This window comes from Chenopodium album, chromosome 2 (assembly GCF_948465745.1).
Source record: "Chenopodium album chromosome 2, dcCheAlbu1.1, whole genome shotgun sequence".
Lineage (NCBI taxonomy): Eukaryota > Viridiplantae > Streptophyta > Magnoliopsida > Caryophyllales > Amaranthaceae > Chenopodium > Chenopodium album.
The window spans coordinates 28,467,316-28,491,801 of NC_137835.1; the positions used below are offsets into that span (position 1 = coordinate 28,467,316).

At 41.2% G+C, this 24,486-nt stretch overlaps 2 non-coding genes across 2 annotated transcripts; both read left to right on the forward strand.

The window, feature by feature from the left end:
- The first annotated feature begins 10,641 nt into the window (after positions 1–10,641).
- On the forward strand, positions 10,642–10,747 carry LOC145608507 (small nucleolar RNA R71). Its single transcript, XR_014105824.1, has one exon. It is a non-coding gene; the product is annotated as a small nucleolar RNA R71 (small nucleolar RNA).
- A 13,308-nt stretch (positions 10,748–24,055) lies between these two features.
- Positions 24,056–24,162, forward strand: LOC145607945 (small nucleolar RNA R71). Its single transcript, XR_014105670.1, has one exon. It is a non-coding gene; the product is annotated as a small nucleolar RNA R71 (small nucleolar RNA).
- The last annotated feature ends 324 nt before the right edge of the window (positions 24,163–24,486 follow it).

The following is a 24,486-nucleotide window of genomic DNA, read 5'->3' on the forward strand; positions in this document are numbered from 1 at the left end:
GGATAAGAAACAAACAAATACCAACCAGGGGAATCCTATTTACTATAGAGAGCAACACCATCTTACCACTTTCCCGTGAGCTAGGGGTTCAAACGTCCTCAAGAGTTCTAAACCGGGCTACCTTAGCTTATAATGTGTCTGATTCAACCTTAATCACTCTCAAACCATGTAAACCCTCATCAACTATGAAGGTAAGCATTCGAAGACATGTCATAAAAAAGGCACCCAAATCCTCAAATCCAAATGAATGAGCAAATCCACATCAAAAATATTTCAACTTGTCATAGTCATGTTTGTTACACAAAAGGAAACAAGAAAAACACACAAGAAAGAGGAAGAAATTAAAAAGGTTCATAATCGAGGCATGTAAATCAAATAAGTCCCAATCGTCATACAAGTGATCGTTGATAACAACATCAACGATCCCAGGTTCCTTAGAACCAAAATCAATCAACCTCGAACCATTCAACTCTTCCTAAACCAAACCTAAACTAAGCACTCAAAGAAAAAGGAAAGAGGGGAAAGGAAAGATCTCACCCAAATGTCTCTTAAAGAAAGATAGAGCAACCAAACCATTTACCAAGGCTCCAAAGCTTCAAAAGTTGCTTCCATCGGTCTTCAAAGCTACAAAAGAGAGAGAAAAGAAAACAAAAGCAAACACTAGACAAAGAAAAAGAGTTAGTAGAACGGGGAAGAAAAACAAAAAACTAAAAACTTGGCCCATGGACAAAACTAACTACCAAAACCATCAATAAGAACATCATCATCATCATCTCATCATCATCATCATCAAAATCAATACCACACAACAACAAACTAGACCCATAAAGAAGCTAGACAACCTGACGCTTAACAACAAAATTACCCAACAAAAGCTTTTCAAACCTTCCCACGAGTCCTTGATGCCTTCCCCCACACTGACTCAAAACTACTCCCTTTTGATTCAAACACCCCCCACACTAAATAAGAGCATTGTCCTCGATGCTTCACATGCAATTGAAAAGACAAGGGAGGGACCAAAAGGGGGGGGAACATGCATACCAAGGGGGAACTAGTGGCCACTAGGTTGGTGGTGGCCCATAAGGGTCCCATCCTCCGGTATAACCGGGGGGAAACCCGTAGTGACCTCTGAAAAGGTCAAGATGGGATGGGGTCAACTGGTCAAAGGGCTCGGGTTGCGCACAAGGTGCGGGGTGATCGGGGTGAACATAGTGGTAGCCAGGGTCACCTCTATATTCACTCCCACCCGAGACTCGGTAATCATAATGACCGGAATCGTCGGGGAAGTTACGACTAGGCACTTCGGGGTTCTCAACACCCTTCCAGTAGGGGTACGTAGGGAGGTTGTCACCATTCCATGAAGCCACGGGCCCTTGTTGGGCCGGTGTGTATGGATTGTTGACCGAAGGGGTGACCTCCCCCCTACGCACACTCAAGTCATATAAGGCGTTTGTTTGAAAAGCATTGTTTTGGTAAGAAGCGTACATACCTTGCATGCTCTCCATTTGAGCTCTCATGCTCGCCATGTCTTGTTGGAAGTCGGGTTGTTGTTGTTGTTGTGGCCTTCTTCTTCTCCCTTGTTGTTGTTGTTGTTGTTGAAGTTGTTGTTGTTGTTGTTTCTCTGCTACCTCATCCTCCTCTTCTCCTTCCATTCCTATCACATCATCCTCCTCGAACACCTCCTCCAAATCCACTTACACATTGTTGGGGAGGGAACCCGAGTCCTTCCTCACCCACCAAGGGTGTTGAGCTCCTTCTCTGGTATGGGAGGTGTACTCCGGCCTCGGGAGGAAGCAATGGTGTTGGCGAGATACAAGGAGACTCCAAACTCCCTCAACCCCTTTGATACCCCGGATGAATTGCATTATCTTGAGTTGTTTCTCATCAAGCAAAATATCACTACCATCCCCTTTCCCTACTATGGTGCATGACCTCAACTTCTCCTCATGGCCACACTTTATGGCCAACCTAGTCACCATAGCTCCAAAATGGATCTCCTCACTCTTGTTACCCGAGACAATGGCTTCGATACATTGAGTGAAGATGAACCCCAAGTTAACTCTATGCCCCAAATCCGGCCTTGATGCAAGCCAAAGGATCCTAATTTCTTCCAAAGTTATCTTCCCCAAGTCTTGCTCGTTGAAGACCATGTACCCAAGTATACGGTGTAGCAATCTCAAGGCAGGGTGCATGATTTCACTAGCCAAAGAATACTTTGCATCAAAGTTGTTCTTTCGAAAGATATGCTTCCACCATCGGCGGGGGTTGTAGTCCGGGAGTTAGGCATATTCGGGTAAGAGGATGTCGGCATTGGGGTTGAGGTCAAGGTATTCATTGAATTTGTGGAGGGACATTGTTTCCTTCTTGTTAAAGAGTTGGAAGGAAACGGGGATGTTGTTGTTCCCCGAGGTATGTTTCTCAAAAGAGGCGAGAAACTCTAGGGTGGGTTCACGGTAAGTGTTATATGGCTTTGAGACAAAATCGGTTAACCCAAGATTGTTGAAAAAGAACCAACATTGTTCGTCAATGCCAAGCTTGGTGGTTATGGTTTGATTGTAGTGTTTGGTGGGGAGGAGTTTTCGTGGTTGGAGGGTATCGAAGTTGGCTTTGTGGTTTTGATTAGAGAATTTTGTTGGAGGCAAAGGTGGTGGGGGTTCCACATTTTGAGGTGTTTGTGAAGATGAACCTCGTGGCTCCTTTCCACTCTTCCTCTTCTTTGAGCTAGTTCCAACCTCCATTTGTTTCCTTTTTTTTCTTTTTTTTTCAAGAAAACAACACCGACACCTTACTCCAAATCAATTAGTAGCTTCAAGTAGCACCAAGCTACCACCATAAGAACAACCAAGCTACCACCACAAGAATAACCAAGCAACCACCACAAGCAAGTATACTTCACAAGGCAACACCAATTAACCAAGAACACAACAATAATTCCAACAAACAACTCACAAAACAACTCAACCAAAAATTAAAACAAAAGTAACAACAAAATTCACCAAATCACACATGAACAATTTTCCAACAAAAATCACAAAAGAAAAAAATTATCATGAAATTCATTCAAATTTGCAAAATAGTTCAATAAAAACTAGAAAGGAAGGGATTATACCAACAATGAAGCAAGGAATCACCTCCAACTAGCCCCCAAGAACTTTGAACTCCAAGATGCTTGAAGGAACAACAATGGTGGAAAATCAATTTTTTTGGATTTTTTATGGTGGAAAATGAAAATTGTTGATGAATTTGATGTATTCAGAAGGAAATTTTGTGAGATTTGGGATGAATTTGATGGATTTTGTAGTAGTTAGGGTTGGGGTTTTGGGGTTTTTATAGAGAGAGTGAGAAAGGGAATTTGATGAATTTAGTGCACGGTTGCTGCTGCTTTTCGAAGAAAAAGGGGGTTGAAAACCCAGCGGGCCGCGCCCGCGGGTCTTAAAGGGGCCGCGCCCGCGGGTCTGTAGGCCGCGCCCGCGGGGTCCTGAGCTGCGCCTTCTCCATGGGCGCGGCCAGGCATCTACCAAAAGTTGGAGTTCCACTTCTCCTCCCTTAGCCGCGCCCTCTCCTCCTTTAGCCACGCCCGCGGGTTCCTGGAGAGGCTCTCCTTGGGCGCGGCTTCACACCTTCTTATGCACATTGAATTGCTTTTCTCCTTTCTCTCTTAACCCAAACTTAGCTCAATAAACATCATCATATGACCTCCAAAACCCAACCATACATGCTCCATTGAGCAAGTACCTACAAATAGCAAACAAAATCCATAAGACAAAAGGCTAAACAACCAAAACTACCAAAAATAAGAAAAATAGAGAAGAAAGGAGTGTAGAATCCGGGTTGCCTCCCGGAAGCGCTTTTGGTTAATGTTGTTAGCTCGACGTTCCTTGAGTTGATCAAGGAGGGTCAAATTGACGATGCACATCAAGTAGAGTCACAGAAATTGGTTCATCACTTGGGAATCCTTCGTAGTAGGGCTTGAGCCGGTGACCGTTCACTTTGAACGGAGTATGCCCGTCTTGGGAAATCTCATAAGCGCCATATGGAAACACCTCCGTAATAATGTACGGCCCACTCCACCTTGACCTAAGCTTGCCCGGGAAAAGCTTCAAGCGGGAGTTGAATAGGAGGACTTTTTGGCCTTTGACAAATTCCTTCTTGACAATTTGAGCATCATGTCAAGCCTTAGTCCGCGCCTTATACATGCTTGCGCTATCGTAGGCATTCATCCTCAACTCCTCTAACTCATGTAGCTCTAGAAGCCTTTGCTCACCCCGCACTATGGAGATCAAAGTTGATTTGCTTGATTGCCCAATGCGTTCGATGCTCCATCTCTACGGGCAAGTGACAATTTTTCCCATAGACAAGCTTATAGGGAGTGGTCCCTATTGGAGTTTTGAAGGCAGTCCTATACGCCCATAGAGAGTCGATGAGTTTAGAAGACCAATCCTTTCTTGTTCTAGCAACCGTCTTCTCCAAAATCACCTTGAGTTCTCTATTGGTGATCTCCGCTTGACCACTCGTTTGAGGGTGGTAAGCAAGCCCCCGCTTATGAGACACTCCATATTTATCAAGAAGTCGAACGAAGGTGTGGTGCTTGAAATGTAACCCCCAATCACTGATTATGGCTCTTGGAACGCCAAATCTTGGGAAAATCACTTTCTTGAAAAGATTAACCACTGCCTTAGAATCATTCGTAGGGGAAGCCACGGCCTCCGCCCACTTTGAGACATAGTCAACGGCAACCAAAATATATTTGTTCCCATGAGAAGAAATAAAAGGGCCCATGAAATATATAGCCCACACATCAAAAACTTTAAGCTCAAGGATGGGGTTTTGTGACATTTCATCCCTCCTAGAAATATTCCCCATCCTTTGACATCTATCACAAGTCTTAACAAAAATCCAAGCATCCTTGAATAGAGAAGGCCAAAAGAGCATAGATTGTAGGACCTTTGAGGCGGTCTTTTGAGCACTCATATGCCCACCACAAGGAGAAGAGTGGCACATATGGAGAACACTTTAAACCTCATCATTGGGGACGCATCTCCTCAAAAAACCATCGACCCCTCTCTTCAATAAAATGGGATCATCCCAAATGTATCTCTTGGCCTCGTGCTTGAGTTTTCGACGTTGTTATGAAGTGAAATCCGGTGGTACGGCACTACAAGCCAAGTAATTCTCAATATCCGCATACCATGGCTCCGATTTCACTTCAAGGACATATAGCACATCATCCCTTAGAGCGTCCTCTATTGGCAAGCCATCATCTTAAAACCTTGCACCGCCCAACCTTGAAAGGTGATTCGCCACCACATTCTCGGCTCCCTTCTTGTCTCTCATCTCATAATCGAAGTCTTGGAGGACTAAAACCCATCTCAACAACCTCGGTTTAGCTTCCTTCTTCCCTATCAAATATTTGAGAGTCGAGTGGTCGGTATACACAATTGTCCTAGAACCAATGAGGTAGGTTCTAAACTTCTCAAATGAATGGATCACCGCTAGGAACTCCTTCTCGGTAGTTGTGTAGTTTCGTTGGGCATCATTGAGAGTTTTAGACAAATAATGTATGACATGAAGTTTCCCATCCTTTCGTTGTCCAAGAACCGATCCAATGGCCTCGTCGCTTGCATCGCGCATGAGCTCAAATGGAAGAGACCAATCCGGACCTTGGACAATAGGAGCGGTGCAAAGGGCTTCTTTCAACCTACAAGAAGACTTTTGACAAGCATCATCAAACATAAACTCCTTATCTTGTTGCAATAGGGATGTGAGAGGCTTAGCAATCATTGAAAAATCTTTTATAAAGCGCCGATAGAACCCGGCATGGCCAAGAAAGGATTTCACTTTCCTCACGTTGGTGGGGGGAGGAAGTTTTTCAATGACCTCAACCTTGGCTCTATCAACCTCAATGCCGGCATGGGAAATTTTGTGCCCAAGAACAATCCCACTTTCCACCATAAAGTGGCACTTTTCCCAATTCAACACGAGGTTATCCCTCTCACACCATTCTAAGCAACGAGATAAATTAGATAGACAATTTTCATAGGTGGCTCCTCCAACGGAGAAATCATCCATGAAGACTTCTATTTCATCCTCAATCATATCACTAAAAATGGACATCATGCAACGTTGGAATGTTGCGGGGGCATTACAAAGCCCGAAAGGCATCTACGATACGCATAAGTACCGTAGGGGCATGTGAAAGTCGTCTTCTCTTGATCCTTGGGGTCAATCGGGATTTGGAAAAATCCCGAGTAATGATGTGTCCGTTTTATATAGTATTTTACCCCCGTCCCTTGGTCATAATTAGTAGTGTTTTTGGCTCTTTAGAGCCACTTTTATTACTAATTGGTGTTTTCTAGTGTTTTCGTAGATTTGGTTGACTTTTGCAGGGATTTATGCTTTTGGAGTATTTTCCCGAGATATTTTGGAGCAATCACGAACATTGGAGAAGCACGACCAGAGTTTATAGCCCAGGGCCGGTTAGAGACATCGAACCGGTGATTAAGGGCTCGGTATAGGTGATACCGGGGCATTTGGACCGAGTATTCAAAACCCAAAGAGGAAACCCAGATTGGCCCGAAGAATTGGAGCCCAATCGAAGTCCAAATAGTGGCCCAAATGATCCGCCCGGCCAAAAAGGCTGGCGCCCGGAGGCGCGCCCGATCGGGCGCGTGTATTTTTAGGGGACGATTAGCGTCGTTTTAATTTGTTTTAGTTTAGGATTTTTGTACGGAGTATAAATACTCCTCCGTAATACGTTTTTAGATCGTCTCTTCTTTTGGGGAGATCTTCTTCTCTATTCTTCTTCTCTTCCTCTTCTCTTAACCTTTTCTCTTAGACTTTCTCTCTCTACTTAGTTTTCTCTCTCTTAATCTCTCTCTAAACCTTTGTTCTTAATTCTTTCTTTAATTCCAGATTTATTTTGGTAACGATTTCTCTTCCCTTAATCTTAGTTATTTATTTTATTCCTTTCACCATGATTTATTTTATTGTTTTGATTAGTTTAGTTTTTAATATGTGTGAGTAGTTTAATTTCTAGGGTTTATGGGGATCTAATAAATAATATGAAGGGGTAAATTATTGTTGTTAATTATCAATGCTAGATTAATTTCCTATTGATTGATTTAATGCTCTGTGACTAGATTAGGCCTATCTTTTATGCATGAGTTTGACAATATTGATTCAAGAGTCGAGAGATGAGAATTGATGTTTAGGTCTAGTTTCAATAGGCAAGTTAATTTATAAATGGTTAAGTCAAGATTTGAGAGATGAGATTTAATACCGGTAAATTAATTGTGTGATTGTAATAAGTAGCGTGAGCCCTTTACAATCTGGTTAATTGATGCGTTGATGATTGACTATTATTGATTATTGGTATTGCATGATAATTTCTTATTGTATTATTTTAATGTTTTACAATTGCGGCTTGTAAAAGTATAGAAATATTAAATTGATGAATCGAGCAGATGTTAATTTGATATTAAAGGCTATTTTCAATAAGAGCTTAGATCTAGTAAATTGCGAGAGCCTGTTAGATCTATGTTGATTAATAAATTGCGAGAGCTTGTTAATCATGTTACTTATGCCATGTCAATGATTGATTACTATGTTTTACCCTGGAGTATTGTTTATTGGTGAACCTATGCCCTAGATCCCTTTATATAGTGTTTTCTCCCTACTCTTATTCTTTGTAGTTTAGTTTCATACTTAATTATAAATATTGGTTACTCAAATAATTTAGATTATAATAATTAATTAGGAGTAAAAAGACTTGTTTCCCTGTGGAGATCGACCCTACTTTCCTATCTACCTTAGCTAGTGATTTAGGTAATTATTTTTTATTAGGGGATACGACTTTACCCTGTCAAGTAACCATCAAGGAAACAATAGAAGGAATGCTTTGTAAGCCTTTCCAACATTTGATCGATGAACGGTAGTGGAAAATGATCTTTGCATGTACTTGTGTTAAGTTGCGATAGTCAATACACATGCGCCAACCGGTAACAAGTCTAGTGGGCACTAGTTGATCATGATCATTTTTCACTACCGTCATGCCCCCTTTCTTAGGCACGACTTGCACGGGAGATACCCAATCACTATGAGTAATTGGGTAAATAATTCCCGCATTAAGAAGCTTAGCCACTTCCTTCCGCACAACCTCTTGCATGGAAGGGTTAAGCTTTCTTTGCCTTTGTCTAACGGGTTTGGCATCTCCCTCTAGATCAATTTTGTACATACATAAAGATGGACTAATACCTTTGATATCATCAATGGTATAACCAAAGCTTTCTTGTGTTTTCTCAAAACATTGATCAAGAGGGAGGTTTGCTCCTCCGTTAGGTTAGAATTTACAATCACGGGGAAAGATTCATCGTGACCAAGAAATGCATACCTCAAGCCCAAAGGTAGAGGTTTCAAGTCTACCTTTGGTGCTCCCTTACAATTGGGGCCCTCTTCTCTTTCTTCAACTTGAAAGTGGTCATGAATGTAAGGAGCCTCTTCTCCCATGCTCGCACCCTTGCACTCCTTCTTGCTTTCCTCAAGCAAATCCTCATAGAATTGTATGTCTTCTTTATGAGTACCTATCTTTGATTCATTCAACAACACACTTTCGAGAGGATCATTAGTAGCATGCAAGTGGGAGCGAGAAAATTCATTAAGAACGGTATCAAGAACATCTACCCTAAAGCATTCACCACTGAGGAGGGTTGTTGCATGACATTATTCAAATCAAACTCAATGGAATCATTGTCAATTTTCAAGGATATCTTACCCTCCTTCACATAGATGATAGCTCTAAAAGTAGCTAGAAATGGTCTACCCAAAATTATAGGAATCCTCTCATCCTCATCCATCTCTAGCACATAGAAATCCATGGGGAATGTGAACTTTCCTACCCTAAAGGGAATGTCCTCAACTTTTCCCATGGGGAACTTAACGGAACGGTCCGCTAGTTGGAGAGTAATGTTAGTGGGGGATAGGGTTCCTACACTAAGCGTTTGGTAGACGGAATAGGGCATGAGACTCACACTTGCTCCTAAATCACACAAGGCTTTATCAAATTCAATGCCATTGATAGAACAAGGGATGGAAAAGTTACCCGGATCTTTCAATTTGGTAGGAAGTTTGTTGGAAAGAATTGCACTACAATTGGCGGTCAAACTCACCGTCTCACACTCCCTTCTCCCACTTAAAAGATCTTTCAAAAATTTGGAATAGTGGGGCATTTGCTTCATATCATCAACAAAAGGGACGGAAATATGCAAATTCTTAATGACTTCCAAAAACTTCTCGAATTGGGCATCAAGTTTAGCTCTCACAAATCGTTGTGGAAAGGGTAGCTTCTCCTCTCTAGGTTGGCGATTTAGGGGCAAGGGGGTGGCTTCTTTTTCCTTTGGCACCTCAACAATTTTTTCCTTTTCAACACTCAATGGCTCATTCATTTTTTTACCCTCATTCTCTAACTCCACCTCTTCTTGGGGTTCTTCCTCAACTAAAGGGTCACTCCCTACTACCTTCCCACTCCTGGTTGTCACGGCATACAAAGGTTTTGGGTTGACTCCTTGACTTGGAATGTGAGAAGAAGAAGAGGGGGATGAATTAGATGCAAGTTGAGCAATTTGGGTCTCAAGCATTTTCATGTGAGCATTGGTGCGGTTTTGGGCCTCTTCATGTTTCTTTTGATCCTCCTCACACATTTTCAATAGAGCATCTAATTTAGCCATCACGGGATCATTTGGAGGGGCTTCAAGTTGAAGAGGTTGTTGAGGTGGAGGAAGTTGGGGTTGATGGAAACCCGGAGGCCTATTAGTTTGGGCATAGTTATAAACATATTGACCCCTATTGCCTCCGGTGCCTTGGTTAGGAACATTGCTTTGTTGATTATTTTCTACGTTACCTTGATCACCAAAATTTTGATTTTGATGGTCATGGTATCGGGAATTAGGTTGTTGGTTTTGATTACCATACCCCCTTAGGTTAGAGTAGCCTCTTCCATTGAAATTGGAAGGGCCTCCCCCACCATGGTATTGGTTATCATAACCACCACTACTTTGGTTCCAACCACGGTTTCCACCTTGATTCCAATTCCCCATTTGATTGGAGTTTGGCCTCAAGTTCCCTACATTTCCCATTCTAGGAGAAAAATTCATAGCATTGACATTTTCCATATTATCATCATGTTCATGGGAAAGGGGTTGAACTTCACAAGCATATACATAATGAGAGGTATCATGATCATAGGTTTCACAATTAGAACAAAACATGCATCCTTGGGGCATTGTATTGTAAGAAGAGGAGGAGGAAGTATCCATACCATTGCCTCCCTTGTTTGAAGGGGAGGTATTACCATGAGGGTTGGACCTTTCTTTCATCAATTCATCCATTTGCTTGGTCGTTTTGGAGATTTGGGTAGAGAGGTTGTTGATTGCGTTGGCTTGCTCCAATGCATAAACACCCTTACTAGAAGTAGCATCCCTTTCTCCTTCATACCAATCATCATAGTGCTTTGCGGCCTCCTCTATAATACACTCCACTTCATGTTCTCCTTTGTTCATGATTGGACCACCGGTCGCGGCGTCTAGGCTTGTTCTTCCTTGAGGTGTGAGACCTCCATAGAAAGTGTGAATGAGTTGATACTTGGGTATCCCATGGTGTGGGCATTGTCGTTGAAGCTCTTTATATCGTTCCCATGCCGCACTTAGAGACTCGCCACTCTTTTGGCGAAAACCTTGAATCAAAGACCGAGCCTTGGCGGTCTTCCTATGGTTATAAAACCTCCTCAAGAAAGCCATAGTCACTTGGTCCCATGTTGTGAGAGAATTAGGGGGCACCTCCTTCTCTAGCCATTCTAGACCTCTCCCAATTAGTGAAAATGGAAACATCTTGAGGCGAATATATTCTTGAGTCACTCCATTGGCCTTTATTGTGTCACAATATTTCTCAAACTCTTTTAAGTGCTCATGAGGACTCTCAAACTTTCCACCCGAGAATTGTTTCCTCTCAATCAAAGCAATCAAATTAGGCTTGATATCGAAATTGTTGGCTTGAGTAGTAGGAGTTAGGATCCCACTTTGCGCTCTAAAAGCATCGAGGGCCCTAAGACGACTCAAAGGCGTATTCTCTCCCATTTTAGGACCTTCTTCACTCTCGAACTTATAGGTTGAGAAAAGGTTGATTTCCGAACTCGATGATGAGTTAGGGCTATCTAATTCTTCACTTGAGGGTGAAGAAGGTGGAGTATCTTCTAATTCTCTTACTTCTCTCGTCAGGGTGTGAGAATTTCTACTCCTTGCTCTTGCTCCTCTTCGAAGTAGGGACAAAGACCTCTCTAGCTCTGGATCGATGGGAATCAAAGATCTTGAGCGGGTTCATCCTCTGTTCATACAACAAAGCTAAGAAGAACGTAAGCACTGACAAGTAACAAAAGTAGCAAACACTAACAAATAAAAGATGAGATAGTCTCAAACAAGCAATAAAAAAGCAATGGAAGCCGTCTCCCCGGCAACGGCGCCAATTTGATAGAGGAATAATTGCGTCGTCAAACAACTACACCTAAGTCAAATACAATTTATAACACTCGACTCAACCTATTACGAGTATAGGGCAAGTAGAGGGGTCGAACCACAGGGAGAAATGCATAAACACCGCATTCATTACTTAGAGTCTAAGCTATCTCGGAACAAGAAGTGTGAATAACTAAGAGATCAAACTAAGAACAAAATGGATTAAAATCAATATAACTAAGCACCAAGGGAAATGGGTAGATGTAGATGCCGCTTGATCATGCAATAACACAGTAGCAAATCAATGGTAAACTAAACATGCATGAATATCGAAGTAAGGCCCAATCTAACCGCCTTTCGGGGTTAATCGATTTCTCCTAACATTGCCTCTATGTTTCCACACTAGAACCATATATTAGAAGGTGCAATCAAAGAACTGTCGATAGTAATTAATCTCAACTAAGTCAACTTCCGTTCCTTATTAGCAAAGATTCACCTTTAATCAACTAACAATGTGCACTTGCAAGAAGATCAAAGAATATCAAGCATGCAAAGACTTTAATCACCATTAACATAACCCCAATATTATAAGCATGAACAACTAGCAACTACACCATCCCCACACCCTTGGCTAGGTGACTACTCACAAATCATATTGAAGACAATATCAATCATCAAATCAATAAGCATCAACATGATCAATAAGCAAAGAAGGAAAATCAAAGCAAATAAGCAAAATCAAAAACAAAGGCAAAGAGAAAGAGTAAGAGATTACTCATTAATTGAAGATGAAGGTCTACAAAGGATTGAACAAACTCCTTCTTCAAAATCCAAGTTCATCAATGAAGAAACCACACTTTCTCTCTCTACCAATGAAGACTAATAGTGTTTCTCCCTCTAGATTAAGATAAAAATGTTGATAAGATAGATCATAATACAAACTTGAAATAGGAGGCTATATATATGCATCATAAAATACGGAAATAAAACACCTAGGAGAGCCCTCTAGCAAGCAGCCGCGCCCTCTCCAGCCTGGTACGAAGTTGCTTAACCCAGCAACCCGCGCCTGCGGCTCTACTCCCGCGCCAGCGGCCAAAGAAAGGAGATGTCGTCTCTTGCTGAAGAGAGGCCGCGACAAGATAATAGGGGAAGAGAAGCCTCGAAGAGCCGTGCCCGCGGTTCCAGGTGCCGCGCCCGCGGGCCACTGAGGAGAGCCCTCTCCGGAGGCGCGGCGCGGCATCTACGGAATGTTTGAGCTGATTGCATTTACAAGGACCCGCGCCCGCGACCTAAAGCTCTGCGCCCGCGGCACTGCTCCTTGCTATAGTGCCTTCCTTGAGCATCAAATTTCCTTTCCATGGCTCGTCATGCATCCAAGGGTTCATCCGAAAGGGCCAAAAACCTACAAAACAACGAAGAGACGCTAGAAAAACCAACAAAAGGGAAAAAGAAAGGAAACACGAGAAAAGAAAGGATAAAGCAAAACTAAGGTAAAAACGCTTAAAGAGGCTCAAGCAAGTGCAAATGAGGGGAGAATCCTTAGAGAAAAGGGGTGGAAAAGTGGCATAAATGCCACTCATCAAGTTTGACAATATTGATTCGAGATTCGAGAGATGAGAATTGATGTTTAGGTTTAGTTTCAATAGGGAGGTTAATTTATAAATGGTTAAGTCGAGATTCGAGAGATGAGATTTAATACCGGTAAATTAATTATGTGATTGTAATACGTAGAGAAAGCCCTTTATGATCTGATTAATTTATACATTGATGTTTGATTATTATGTTTTACCCTAGAATATTGTTTATTGGTGAACCTATGCCCTAGGTCTTTTATTATTTGATTCCTCCTACTTTTAATTCTCCCTACTCATATTCTTCGTAGTATAGTCCTTTAATAACAACAATTTGTTACTTGATAATTTAGATTACTTTTAATTAATTAGGAATAGAAAGACCAGATTCCCTGTGGATTCGACCCTACTTCCCTGTCTACATTAGTTAGAGGATTTAGGAATTACTTTTGATTAGGTAATACGACTTTAGCCTGTCAGTGCTTAAGGGAAGAATAGTGTAGTTAAGAATATAGGTTTAAGGCTTAGAATATGAGAGAGAGAAAGAGAAGAGAATGATTTTTGGTGTAAAAGAGAGGAAGAGAGAATGATTTGAAGCCCCGTATTGCAGAAAAAGAGGGGGGTATTTATAGAGGAAAATGAGTAGAGGGAACACACGGAACCCTAAAAAGATAAAAACCCTAAAAAAGGTTGTCGCGACACGACAAAAACTTCCTCGACACGGAAAAAACTGCTGCGACACGGCAAAATGTGTCGTGACACGGGAAACTCTTGTGTGACGCGGCATACTCTAGAGTGACGCGGGAAATATTTGACCTACGGGAGTAAAAAGGAGTTAAGGGTTTACGCGGAAAAGACACGAGAAAATTCCGTGACACATCACACGTATCGTGATACGCAGTTTCCACCGTGGCACAGTACAGTACACCGTGTCACAGTAAATAAAGTGCGTGAGAAAATGCGGAAATTACACGGAAAAAGCACCGTGACACGGTGAGAAATACCGTGTCACGGTAACAGGTACCGTGCCACGGTGGATTTTCACGCAAAAAAATATTGAAAATAGCACCGTGACACGTTGTAAATTACCGTGTCACGGCACCAGGCACCGTGCCACGTCATCAGGCGCTGTGACACGGTGCTTTTACACTGTGCGCGGTAATTCCAGTTTTTTACACGTTTTTAAAATCATCACAACTTTTGATCCGTAATTTGCAATAAGGCATATAATATATCATTGGAAAGCTTATCAAGTATATTTTCCAAACAAATTAGAATCAGGTCAAAATAATTTGTAAATTTTAATATACGGTCATTTTAGTATTAGGGTGTCGGTTTTGGGCCGAGTTTAGTGTTTTGCTCATATCTTCTTCGTTTTAAATTGGAATTGAGCTTATTATATATGGTTGGAAAGCTTATTTAAATGCCTATCCAACCAAATAATAATTGGATCAAAATTATTATGCCACAAAATCAATTTCTCTCGGTTTTGTGATATGAACACGAAAAGAGGAAAACAAGCTATGGTTTATGGAAATGAGCTAGGAAATGGATTGGTTTATGAAATATATTGAATGGAAACATGGATTTAAGAACTCCAAAGATTAAATACTCAACCCGACCAATATTGGTAGTGAAAGGTTGTTCATCATAAGGTTTGGTTTTGGGGAGACATTTTTAGGTGTCTACAAAAGCCTTCACTTTGACTGAGTTTGTAGAAACGTCAGTTTCGAAAATGATAGTCAAAGTAGTCTATAGGGACGAAGAATGATTTAAGATGCTCTGCGATCTTAAATCAATCTGTATACGCCGATACCTGCAGAAAAATGTTAGTTCTACAGATAAAATAGTAAAGGGATAGAGTGCTTATCTGACACCAGTGTATCGGTGACAAATGAGTTTGGTAGCTTCCTATGCTTGAAGGAATCCACCGGATGACGTTTGTTTAAATGCTTTCCATGCCTGAGGAAAGCCGACTGACGAGTTTGGTAGCTTTCTATGCTTGAAGAAATCTACCGGATGATACTTTCCATGCTTAAGGAAAGTCGACATATGAATTTGGAGATTTTCTATGCTTTAAGAAATCCACCGGATAATAATTTCCATGCTTGAAGAAAGTTTAACAGATGATTTTGGCAGCTTTCTATGCTTGAAGAAATTCACCGGATGACACATTCCATGCTTGAGGAAAGACTTGTCTGATGATGAGATTGCAAGTCTCTGTGTATCGAGAACCTTGGGCCGTGAATCGTCTTTGCTTGGGAAATGATCACTAAAATGATAATGGTTTGCTTTTCCCCGAACGTGGGCTATATATGGTTCGCTTGTCCCCAAACGTGGGCTGTAGATGGTCCGCTTGTCCCCGGACGTGGGCTGTAAATGGTTCGTTTGTCCCCAAACGTGGGTTGTAGATGGTCTGCTTGTCCCCGGACGTGGGCTATAGATGGTCCGCTTGTCCCCGGACGTGGGCTATAATTGAGACCTGCAAAATAAAATTTTCCAAGGGACTCATATAGACTATGATTGACTTGACCAACTGGCTTGACCAAGTTTGACTTGACACGACATGACATGTATATACCTTGTGGTTGTGTGTGTATATTGTGTGTGTGTGCAGACACAAGCAACCAAAAATGCAAAAGCAAAAATTTTCCGTCATTTTTGTCATGAGATGAGTGGAGGGTACCGACTTTCTCACGAAAAAGAAAGACGTGAAAGCTGAACTTTTATTTTCGAACTTCCCTCGATGAAAATTTTTTGAAAAAGTTGTTGAACTTCTCCAAAAGAAAAGGAAAGAAGTTTTAAACTTCCTCGTTGAGCAAGACAAAATGAATCGCATGGATTGAATTTCTTATCTTAAAAATAATGTATTCATGATGCATATTCTTAGGCCAGGAGGCTAAGGTTGATTACATCATGTGACATGATAGATGAATGAACTTAGGTCATAGAGCTAAGCATCATATATGGTGTAAAGAAGCGATCTTGAACGTCACTTAGATCTAGAAGCTAAGCATGTATATAGATGAAGTAATTATTGCATAATGAACGTTGCTTAGGTCAAGGAGCTAGGCACGATATGCTTTGTATGATTACAAATCATTGATATATAAATGTTGCTCAGCACATTATGCGGTGCATGAAACAATGAATATTGCTCAGGTCAGGAAGTTAAGCAAGTATACAATGTTTCTTTTAATAAATGTAGTCTTGAAAGATAATGAAGCATGCGCAGTAGGTAAACTAGATTTCATGATAAGGGGTTCCTAAGGAAAAGATGATATGGCTATGTATTTATGAAAGAAGTGTGTGAGAGTGATACTAAGGTGAGGCTGCAAAGGCTTTGGTGATGGAAAGAGTTGTGAGAAGAGTCAAAATGGTGACCTTTAGGCTAGGTAGGCTAAATTATGTGGGTTCAAGCCCCCCAAGTCTAGCTCTAGATGGATAGGGTCATAGGCATTGGATATTCTTCGACTCGATCATGCATATGAATGTGGCCGCACGTCAATGTGAGTTTGCCTACGTATCCGTTAGAAATCAGGACGAACATAGCTCTAAACGAACTTTGCACAAATGTATATACACCTCAAAGAGGTCTTTCAAGGGTTGTAATGTGGTTAGGTTGATGGTTTAAGGAAGAAAGGGGGTAAAAATCTCAAGACCCGTGAAAAGCCCCCAAGATATGCAATTATGTATTGGACTTTGCAAGATTTATTTTTCATTTTTTTTTTTGAATTTCTTTTATTTATTTTTTCTTTTTTTCATTCTTTTGAATCAATGTAGGTAATCTTAGATCATTGACAGGGTATAGTCGTATCCCCTAATCAAAAGTAATTTCTAAATCCTCTAACTAATGTAGATAGGGAAGTAGAGTCGAATCCACAGAGAAACGATTCTTTCTACTTCTAATTAACTAATATAATCTAGATTATGAAGTAACCAATATATATATTTTAACAATAAACTAAACTACGGAGATCGAGAACAAGGGGAAAATAATATATAAAAGGATCTAGGGCATAGGTTCACCAATAAATAATATTCCAGGGTTGAATATAATAATCATTCATCAATGCATAATTAATCAGATCATAAAGGGCTTTCGCTACGTATTACAATCACACAATTAATTTACCGGTATTAAATCTCATCTTTCAAATCTCGACTTAACCATTTATAAATTAACCTGCCTATTGAAACTAGACCTAAACATCAATTCTCATCTGTCGAATCTCGAATCAATATTGTCAAACTCATGCATAAAAGATCAGGCCTAATCTAGTCACAGAGCATTAAATCAATCAATAGGAAATTAATATAGCATTGACAATTAACAACAATAAATTACCCCTTCATATTATTTATGGATCCCCACAAACCCTAGAAATAAAACTACTATGACATAATTAAATATAAAATTAACAAAGCAATTAAAGGAGACATGATTAAAGGAATAGAATAAATAACTAAGATTAAGAGAAGAGAAATAGTTACCAAACAAATCTGGAATTAAGAATGGATTAAGAACAAAAGTTAAAGAGGGAGAGAATATAAGAGAACAATTAAGAGGGTAAATAGTGAGTAAAAGGAAAAGGAAGAGAAAGCTAAAATCATATTACGGAGGAGTATTTATACTCCGTACAAATCCTAAAACTAAAACAAATTAAAATGACGCTAATCGTCTCCTAATAAATACACGCGCCCGATCGGGCGAGGCACCGCCCGATCGGGCGCGCCTTTTTGCTCGTCAATACCAATCTCGCGCCCGGCCGGGCGCGTCACCGGGCGCCAGCCTTAGCTTCTCCCGCCCGGCCGGGCGCGCCTCCGGGCGCCAGCCTCTTTGGCCGGGCGGCTCTCTTGGGCCACTATTTGGACTACGATTGGGCTCCAATTCTTCGGGCCAATCTGGGTTTCCTCTTTCGGTCTTGAATACTCGGTTCAAATGCCCCGGTATCACCTATATCGAGCCCTTAATCACCGGTTCGATGGCTCTAACCGGCCCTGGGCTATAAAATCTGGTCGTGCCTCTCCGATGTTCGTGATTGCTCCAAAATATCTCGGGAAAATACTCCAAAAGCATAAATCCCTGCAAAAGTCAACCAAATCTACGAAAACACTAGAAAACACCTCATTTTTTTGGCGAGTAAAAGATGTACTCGATCGCTCTCCATCCAACCCCTTTATGTGGACAATGCCCTCCCAACTCACACTCTCGTGTGTATAAAACAATGAACGCTCAATCCTACTAGTCGACTCGAAATATGCCAAATCATAACTTGCATTGATAAACAACACTTTCACATTCATACAATTATATGCACAAAGGTCGGAAGGTCTTTAAAGCTTGTAATGTAAGGCTAGGGTAAAGGGTAGGAATCATTTGGGAACAAGTGAGAGAAAAGCTATGCTTAATGGAGCAAATCCTATCTAAACCCATGATCAAAATAAATAATGATCAACATCTCCTACATAACCAACTCTAACATCAACCAAATATACTCCAATCATAGTAAACAATCCCGACTCTTACATATCACTCATAAAAATATAATAATGAAGAAGTGGAGTGAATAAACAAACTTTATTTCCAAACTTGAATTTTTCATTGAAGCTCTATTTTTCTTTGATCAACCTCCAACTAGAACATTTGAACATTGAACACTTTTCTTTTCTTTTGAAGTTCACTTATTTTTTTCACATATTTTTTTTTTAACTTCTCTTTTTTTTTTCTTCATAACATCATGCTTTATTTTTTTCAAGAAAATATAACTCTCAAACTCATCAAAAATAAACATGATAAAAAAACAAAACAACTTCTCAAATCCCACCCAAATTGTGCAAATAATAAGCACACTACAAACTCCCTCACCTCACTCACTAATAGCTCCCCCAAGCCAAGCTTGGGACTAGTAACCAATGGGGCAAAATAGGCTTGTAATGTGGCTAATAAACAACAAAAAGTCAAGGCAACAACGTGGGTAGCAAGAAGGGAACAAATGTATCTACAATCATCTGGAGGCTACCTAAATGAACAAATGCCTTCATCCTCCACAATGTGCATAATAATGAGTCATATAAACACTACTTATAGTTTCAAACCAATACTCAAATTAATTGACATACCAGGAACTATGGAACTATCACACATTCCTAACCAAATCAACTAGTCAAGCACTATATTCACAAGTAGTTGGACAAAATTGACACATGTGAAGGTTTTAGGGCAATCAAACATCAAATCATGATCAACTAATCCACAATATTTATCATCAATAACCAAGAATCAAAACAATTTTCTCAAGTAAGGGGCACAGGGAAGCATAATTTACAATTCATTTGAATGTATTTTTTTATTTTTGTATTTTTCAAAAAAAAATTTATTTTTCATATATAAGAAAGCAATAAAACTAACCTAGAAAGCAAGAAATCTAACCTAAGAAAACACACCAAAAATAAAAGAAAAGAAGAAAAGAAATATACCAAATCCATAATCTCCCCCAAGCCAGAATCAGACAATGTCCTCATTGGCTCGGGAACTAGCCCAGCATAGCTAGTCCTGATCATCCTCATCCATGGAGCCGAAACCCGCACCTCCACTGCCACCTGCACCACCTGCACTAGAAGAGCTACCACCAAAATAATCAGCATGAAAACTCCCCCCCGCCGGTCCCTCGAAAGGAATGTCATGGTCGTACCCATAGATGGAAGAATAGTCAGTGTAAATACCATGGGCAGTGGGATCCCTATCGTATCCCTGGGGTGGAGGCTGAAACCAGTCAGGGTGAATAGCGTCGTCGGGAATGTTGCCCCGACGAGCATAATCATCGTACATAGGGTAGAGAGCTCTACCCTGGTTCCTCTCTAGGTACCCTAACCTCTGGTCTATGGAGCCTACCATCCTCCTAAGGTCAGTATGGGAATGCTCGATACGTCCTAAGGTCTGACCTATACTCTGAAGGTCCCAAACTGGGTCAGAGTCAACATGAGGGACGGAGTGAGACATGCGAGGTGGAGAGAATGCCACCTCGGGCTGAGGCTGAGGTGGTGGAACTGGTGGTGGTGGTGCCTCCCCCCTAGCGTTGGCAACTAAAACATCATAAGTGTAAGATGGTTGCCCTGGGGGAAAGGCGGTCAAGTCAGGACTGGGTAGGGGAAAGATAGGCAAAGGTTGCTCGCTCCCAGTCCTAATACACCAAAAGTGTGTTTGCTCGCTATCCGGTTGTACCCACCACAACTCCTCAAAATACCTAGCAGTCATATAGGTATCTGGTCCACAGTTGGTCAGCTGGTGGGGTCCATCCACTACAAAACCGGCCTTTTTCACTGTTATCCGAGTGATAAGGCCTCCTAAATGGATGGGGGTGCGAGATGTGGTGCTGGCCGTGGCATGCCTACTCAAATGGTGAATAATAAACCTACCTAAGTTCAATTTCCCGAACCCATACACATAGTGTCCTATGACAGCTAGTTCGTTAGTTTGGGCATTATGAGGCTCGTTCCTACCTAAAACACACAAACCGCAAATCTTTGCCAGATTTTTGGGACAGGGTGGTGAATAGGTTTGGTACTAGCATGTTGGGGGTCGGGAGTAGCCAAACCAGTCAAAACATGATATATGTCACCCATTTTATAGTCCGCATGCCATTGGTGAGGTAGTTCAGAATTTAATTCAAATAATTTACAAAATTCTACAAAAGTTAAACTAATATTTCTATTGGTCAACCTAAAAATTAAATTTGGCCCATTTCTACTACTAACAACATGTAAAGAAGACAAGAATTCACAAGTAAGTTCTCGGAATGTAGGATAATGCATATCAACAAATTTTCTCATGCTAATGTCATTTAAAAATCGTTTTACAAAATCATACAAACCAAATGATTCCAAGGTAGGGCGGTGTAACCACCGAGAAGGAATTATCTCACGACCGATTAAGTGTTCCAGCCGCTCCTTTTGCTCTCGGCTAGCAATACGGATCGTCGGCCAGTACGGAAGTTGCAAATCTGGGTTGTATTCCTCCCTCGAACTGGAGCTCCTACCGAAAATGGACCGAGCCCTCTTTGAAGCCATGGTAGAAAATGGGTATGAAAATTTATTTGAATAAAATCTGAAAATTTTTATATGGAAATGTAGAGGATGAAGAGGGGATTACAAATACGTAAAAAGTTTTGAATTTGGGTGAGAAATAAAGAAGAAATCTTATAGAGAAGGTAGAGAGAATTTGAGTTTTAGAGAGAGAAAGTAATGGAGGAAAGAATGAAATGGGAAAACCAAAGGAAGAAGAAGAAAAGGGGCGTCGGGTATCTCGCGCCCGGTCGGGCGATCTGATTTGTATTTTTTGCTGTGCTCTCCCGCCCGGTCGGGCGGCATTCGCCCGGTCGGGCGATCTGATGTACCCGATTTCGTATACTCTCGCGCCCGGTCGGGCGCCCTTCGCCCGATCGGGCGATCTGATGATGTAATTTTCGACTCTTCTCGCGCCTGGTCGGGCGAGCTTTACCCAATCGGGCGAACAAAATTGTCCGTATACAACAAATTTTGCGCTCGGTCGGGCGAGAATACTCGAATTAAGAACCTAGCTCTCGCGCCTGGTCGGGCGAGCTTCGCCCGGTCGGGCCCGAGGCTAATTGACGATTTTCACTTGTTTTCTTCTGTTCTTCAATTTTTGGCTAACTCTTTTCCTTCAAACCTGTATAAGCACTCATGAAACTCATTAAATTCCCTCATCTCTCCTCTCATAAGAAAAAGGAAAGAAAAACTAGTCTAAAAAAGCATTAAAAATACGGGTTGCCTCCCGCAAAGCGCTGGTTTATCTAGGTCCCGCACGACCTTCTTACCAAGTATAACAACTAGGACCCTTGGACTAATGCTTGATCGGGCGGTTTCTCACCCGGTCTAGCGGTGTTTAGGCTGCGATGCGGCTTCTTGACATACCCTGTGGGACGCCAAATCACCTTATCTGGTGGATCCTCCTTGACTTGGACTGGGAGACCTTCAAAGCTACGCACTAAAGATCCTTCTTTCATCGAAGATTGCTTCAAATTGTCATTGCATTCAACACTTGCAACTCGATCTGGAGGAACACTAACCGCAGGCTCAAAACGCACAACTTGCTTGATCGGTTCCACCTTGTCGTCCTCAAAACCAAGACCAACATTATAGAGTGCTCTTTATATTGCATCAACTTCCTTCTGCCATTTGTCTATATCATCTGAAAAGGATGCAACACAAGATACCGCCTCCAAGGGATCTTTTTCAAGAGCTTGGGGCTTGTTAGAATAATTCACAACCACATTAACACTGAAACATTTTTCCTCAGTCATTGAGCTTTTATGGGTATTATTAAGATTGAAAATAACTTTATCATCCCCTACTAATAGTGTAACCTTACCACTTCTTACATCTATGATTGCTCCTGCAGTGTTAAGGAATGGTCTACCCAAAATAATTGGGGTTTGCACATCCTCAGCCATATCAAGAACAACATAATCAACAGGTATCTAAAATTTACCTACTCTAACGGGGACATCCTCTAAAAAACCTAAGGGGTATTTGAAAGAACGGTCGGCCATTTGTAGAGTTATATTAGTAGCTTTTAATTTACCCATATTCAACTTGGAACATACAGATAATGGCATGACGCTAACGCTAGCACCCAAATCACATAATGCATTATCAATCAATAGATTGCCTATATGACAAGGGATAGAAAAACTACCCGGATCTTTTAATTTAGGTGGAGACTTATTTTGAAGTACGGCACTACACTCTGCAGTGAAAGCTACTGTCTCTACCTCACTAATAGACCTTTTCCTCGTCAATATTTCTTTCATAAATTTTTCATATGAAGGAATTTGTGTGATTAATTCAGTGAAGGGAACTGTTACCTTCAAATCTTTTACCACCTCCAGGAACTTACCAAACTGCTTATCCAAATTTGTCTTCAAGTGACGATTAGGGAATGGAAGTTTGATAATTGTCTTTGGAGCATTATTGCTCTTATCTGGAGTAGCCACCTTCTCTGGAGTCGTACCCTGCAATGTAGAATTAGATATGTTAGTACTATCCTTTAGCCCTGCAGGGACATTAACTACATTGTTTGGTTTAACGGAATCAAGATTAGCATTATTTAATAAAACAGGTTCATCAACTCTGGGCATAGGGGACCCTTCATAGTTTGAACCACTCCTTAGAGTAATTGCAAATGCTTGATCCGTAGGCCTGGTCGGCTGTGCCGACAGAGCTCCCTGTTGGCGGGCTTGTAGAGTAGCGGAAAGTTGCGCAATTTGATTATCCATAATTTTATTATGTGCTAGAATTTGATCAATTGTCGCATCTCTACTCTCCATGTGCTTTTGCATATTAACCAACATTGCTCTAATTTCCACCAGAGAAGGGTCAGAAGATGAGGAGGGTTGTTGTGGTTGGTTCTTCTAGCCAGCATTGGGATGGTAATATTTCTGCTGCTGTTTCTGTGGCGCCTGTGGTTCTTGTGGTAGTGGATTTTGAACGTTGGTACTCCGGTAGGAAAGGTACGGATGATTCCGATACCCAGGATTGTAGGTGTTGGAGTATGGGTTATTCTGCCTATAAGCTTGAAAGGCATTAACTTGCTCCACGGAACTCCTGCAATCTTGTTCCCAATGACCTAAAATAACACAATTTTCATAGAAGGCCTCATTAGAATTATTATTAATCGTAGAAACATTAGCTACATTAGCAGTGCTCAGATTATCTAATTTTTGGCAAATAGAGGTCAGCTGATCTTGCAAAAAGAATACAGAGTCAACACTATGCTTCCCCTTATTAGCAAATCCTCTAGGATTCCCATATTGGGAATTGTGTATCGCCATGTCTTCAATAACCTGACCTGCATCTTCAACGTCAAGATTCATAAATCTCCCACTAGCTGCAGAATCTAAAATTATTCGAGAAGAATTTCCAAGGCCATTATAAAAGGCTTGGATTAACTGCCATTGTGCTAAATTATGGTGGGGGCAGTCTCTTTGTAGATCCTTGAACCTCTCCCAAGCCTCATATAAAGATTCATCGGCTTCTTGGGCAAAGTTCTGAATCGCACTCCATAGTACGGTTGTTCTCTCTGCAGGATAATACTTGTTATAAAAATTCAAAACAAGAGTTTCCCAGTCAGTTATACCAAGTGCAGTTCTATTTAAGCCATTAAACCACAATTTAGCTTTTCCAGTTAAAGAGAAGGGGAAGAGAATCTCCTTGATTGACTTTAGCTCCACTAAATTGCTTCCTCTCTATCATCGTTATAAATTGAGGTTTAATTTTGAATTGAACCCCATTAAGAGCCGGAGTAGGGGTGAGATGTGGAAAATCTGTAAGCTTAGGTTGTGAGTAATCACTAAGCTTCTTTGGAACCGCCATCTCTGATTCTGCGTCTGATG